Source organism: Eptatretus burgeri, chromosome 4 (assembly GCF_056783735.1).
Source record: "Eptatretus burgeri isolate ZD-2024b chromosome 4, Ebu_testis_v1, whole genome shotgun sequence".
NCBI classification, from domain to species: Eukaryota; Metazoa; Chordata; class Myxini; order Myxiniformes; family Myxinidae; genus Eptatretus; species Eptatretus burgeri.
The window spans coordinates 12,645,710-12,650,456 of NC_140964.1; the positions used below are offsets into that span (position 1 = coordinate 12,645,710).

Here is a 4,747-nt window from a genome sequence, read left to right on the forward strand (position 1 = left end):
GTACTTTGAGGAGCTGATGAATGAAGAAAATGAGAGAGAGAGAAGGTTGGAAGAGGTGGAGATAGTGAATCTGGAAGTGGGGTGGATCAGTAAGGATGAAGTGAGGACTGCTATGAAGAAGATGAAAAGTGGAAAGGCGGTTGGCCCAGATGGTATACCAGTGGAGGCATGGAAGTGCTTAGGAGAGATGGCAGTGGGGTTGTTAACCAGATTGTTTAATAAAGTCTTGGAAAGTGAGAGGATGCCGGAGGAGTGGAGATTAAGTGTACTGGTTCCGATTTTCAAGAATAAGGGTGATGTGCAGAGCTGTGGAAATTACAGAGGGATAAAGTTGTTAAGCCACACCATGAAGTTGCGGGAAAGAGTCGTGGAAGCTCGGTTGAGAGGAGAGGTGACGATCTGTGAGCAGCAATATGGGTTTATGCCAGGAAAGAGCACCACTGATGCGATGTTTGCTTTGAGAATGTTGATGGAGAAGTATAGGGAAGGCCAGATGGAGTTACATTGTGTGTTTGTGGATTTAGAGAAAGCTTATGATAGGGTGCCAAGAGAGGAGTTGTGGTATTGTATGAGGAAGTTGGGAGTGTTGGAGAAGTATGTGAGGATCGTGCAGGATATGTATGAGGACAGTGTGACAGCGGTGAGGTGTGCGGTAGGAATGACGGACCGGTTTAAGGTTAAAGTGGGATTGCACCAAGGATCGACTCTGAGCCCTTTCCTGTTTGCAATGGTGATGGACAGGTTGACGGACGAGATCAGACTGGAGTCTCCATGGACCATGATGTTCGCGGATGACATCATGATCTGTAGGGAGAGTAGGGAGCAGGCTGAATCGAGCCTTGAGAGGTGGAGGTACGCACTGGAGAGAAGGGGAATGTTAGTCAGTGGGAGTAAGACGGAGTACATGTGCGTAAATGAGAGGGAGGGTGGTGGTATGGTGCAGTTGCAAGGAGTTGAGGTGGGGAAGGTGGATTGGTTTAAATACTTGGGATCAACTGTCCAAAGTAACGGAGAGTGTGGGAGAGAAGTGAAAAAGAGAGTGCAGGCAGGATGGAGTGGGTGGAGAAGAGTTGCAGGAGTGATTTGTGACAGAAGGGTAGCTGCAAGAGTGAAGGGGAAAGTATACAAGACGGTAGTGAGACCAGCTATGTTGTATGGTTTGGAGGCGGTGGCGCTAACAAAAAGACAGGAAGCAGAGCTGGAGGTGGCAGAGTTAAAGATGCTGCGATTCTCGTTGGGAGTGACGAGGATGGATAGGATAAGAAATGAGTGTATTAGAGGGACAGCGCAGGTAGGACGGTTTGGAGACAAAGTGAGAGAGGCGAGATTGAGATGGTTTGGACATGTGCACAGGAGGGAAACGGAGTATATCGGGAGAAGGATGTTGAAGATGGAGCCGCCAGGCAGGAGGAGAAGAGGAAGGCCAAAGAAGAGGTTCATGGATGCGGTGAGGGCGGACATGCGGGTGGTTGGAGTGTCAATGGAAGATGTGGAGGATAGAGCAAAATGGAGACAGTTGGTCCGCTGTGGCGACCCCTAACGGGAGCAAGCCGAAAGAGGAGGAAGAAGAAGAAGAAGATATATATATATATATATATATATATATATATATATATATATATATATATATATATATATATATATATATATATATACCGGGCGTAGTGGCGTGTGCCTGTAATCTGGCTACTCGAAGACTTGGGTTGGAGGATCGCTTGAGGATGGGTGCTCTGCGCTGAGCCGCGCTATGAGAGGGTGTAGGACAGCCCGGAATCATGGCGAAACCTAATCCTTATTCCCTGTATCGTAAGAGGCGACCAGGGTTGCGTCAGGAAGGGCATCTGGTGTAAAACCTGTGCCAAATCAGTTTGCGGATCATAACGGATGATCCGCTGTGGCGACCCCTAACGGGAGCAGCCGAAAGAAGAACAACATATATGTATATATATGTTATATAACAATGGAGGTTTTTAGATGAAAATACAAATGCGTATATATATATATATATATATATATATATATATATATATATATATATATATATATATGTTTAATCAATAGTATTATGAGAGTTGGGCATTGATACGGTTACTTTCACTTGTATCGGAAATAGCACAGATGTTCCTTGTCATAACTCACTTTAAGATATTATTTCTGAGCATCAGGATATTTTCGTTAATAATTTCGGTTTTAAATGTAAAGAGGCAAATCTTTGTATTCCTCGACTTTTCTGGATTCTTAAGCTTCATAACAATCCATACAAGTGTAGGTTTAGAGCAGGTGCCAAGCAGTGTTCCATCAAATAGCTATTGGTTAACTCAGGCTTACAAGTTGTTCGAGAACAGTTCAGGAAATATTGTTCAGCAATTGAGAAGAATTCTGGTATTAACTCTTTCTGGAGCATTAATTCTTCCTTGGAGTTCTTCGATATAATTACTTGCCTCAATATCAAGTCAGTTGAATTTTTGGAATTTCAAACTTTCTAAACAAATTTGGATTTAGTATTAGTGAGGGATTCACTCTTCAAAGTGATTGACAATGTTTTTTACTCTTTCAATAAGTTTTTGGTCAGGTTTGATAGAGCATTCTCTTCTGAAAAGAAATACTCAAGTTTTCAATGTTTTGATAAGCAGAAGTTTAAGGATGCTGTTTATTATATTTTGTTTAATACTTTTGTATCTTTTTCTGGGATAATATTTCAATCGGTTAAGGGAGTTCCCACGGGTGGGAGTTGTAGTCCCTTACTAGCGGACATTTTTGCTGGTGCCTGGTGTTGGCGCAGTGGTTAGGGCAGCGGCTTGGGATCCAAGAGGTCCTGAGTTCAAGCCCCGTTGGGCCGCTGAATTAATACACCAGGGGGTTGACTCAGCCTGTCATCCTTCCGAGGTCGGCGAAATGAGTACCAGTATACTGGGCCGGTGTATACCCCGGTTAAAATAGGTGTACCATATCCCTGTGTCGTAAGAGGCGACCAGGGTTGCGTCAGGAAGGGCATCCGGCGTAAAACGTGCCAAATCACTATGCGGATCATACGGATGATCCGCTGTGGCGACCCCTAACGGGAGCAGCCGAAAGAAGAAGAAGAAGACTAGCGGACATTTTTGTAATTTTCTGTGAATTTTCATTCATGCAGAAACTGATGAAGGAGAAGAAATTAGGATGATCTAAAATATTGTCTCATACATGTTGTTATAAAGATGATATTTATGTGATTAACTTCAATTTTTTGGAGAGGCAGCTTCACAAGATTTATCCAGATAGCCTGATTGTAAACAGGAGTGGTAATGATTGTACAGTTGCATTATCTGGATGTGTTGGATAGAGTTGGACAGAATGGTTTAAGTACAAGTGTATATCATAAAGTTGATTATTTCAGTTTCTCGGTAGTCTTGTACACCTTTCCGTGGAGCAATCAATGTACCAATTAAAATGGGTTACAATGTCTTCATCTCAGCTCCTCAGATTTGCAGGAATTTGTCCAGTAAAGGATGATTTTTTGGAATGTCCTGAGAAGGTTTTTTCCCATCATGTTAAACAGAAGATATTTGGATGATTGTTTGATCAGGTCTTGTGAGAATGTCTTTAGACTCCATCATCACCTTTTATTTAAGTTTGGTTGGTTTTCATGAAAAAAAAAGTTCCTTTTGCATTGCATTTGATATAATAATTAATTAATGGTTTTAGAAAGGTAAATGCTTTAATTAATAAAACCTCTACATAAAACTTTTAACAAACCACAACAAATTTATTAGCAGCCTTATCCACTTGAACTATTATGTAGCTATCATGGAGATTCCGAATGTCTTTACGAACACTTGGCTTGTTCAACACTGCTTTGTACCGACCCAGTGAAAGCAAGTCCCGACTATTAAAAAACTTCATCCTATTATCCAGGACTTCCACAACTCTGTTAAGCCATGCATTAAAACTGTTTACAGATAACTTAAACTTGGTGTACATTTTGTTAGCAAAATTAGAGACAGAATCCACAATTGAAGACCCACTGCTGCTCGAAGGTTGAGTTACTGGTTCCCTATATTTAGCTCCGATTTTCATCAGATCCTTAATTTCACTTTTACTAATTGTATTCAAATACCCCAAAACTGTGTCCACAAGGACCATTTAAAAAAGGGGAAGATGAACATGCACAGTCAGTTTCCAAAATGTCCTATACTATATCAATACTAAGAGTTTAAATAAATTTACCGTAATTAAATTAGGATTGTCCAATGATCTTCGTGAAAGTGAAATAAACCTTCAATGGGTTTTTTTTTTTCAATTTTTTTTTTTGTTTGTTTTTTCTCCCCATTACCTTCAATTTCTATCCTCCCCATTACCTTCAATTTTGATCCTCCCCACTTTCCAAACATCCCCCATTCTCCCAACTAATCTCTTTCTTATCTCAAAAAAAAAAAAAAATACCCTACAACAACAACAACACGCTCACCTTCTCCCGATTCTGCTTCTTCTTCTTCCTCTAAACTTCCTCCCCATCTTCTTCCTCGATTTTTTTTTTTTTACACTTCCATGACCTAATCTGTTGAACTCTCTCATATATTAATATTAACAACAAATATATATATATATATATATATATATATATATATATATATATATATATATATATATATATATATATATATATATATATATATATATATATATATATATATACCCAACAACAACACGCTCACCTTCTCCCGATTCTGCTTCTTCTTCTTCTTCCTCTTAACCTCCTCCTCGTCTT

At 40.2% G+C, this 4,747-nt stretch overlaps 1 long non-coding RNA gene across 1 annotated transcript in view; it reads right to left on the minus strand.

Moving 5' to 3' along the window:
• LOC147027495 (uncharacterized) overlaps positions 1 to 4,488 on the minus strand; it is a 48,544-nt gene extending 44,056 nt beyond the window's left edge. Inside the window, exon 1 of the long non-coding RNA XR_015056876.1 lies at positions 4,448 to 4,488. This is a non-coding gene — a long non-coding RNA (uncharacterized LOC147027495). The remainder of the gene's footprint in view (positions 1 to 4,447) is intronic.
• Positions 4,489 to 4,747: the final 259 nt, after the last annotated feature.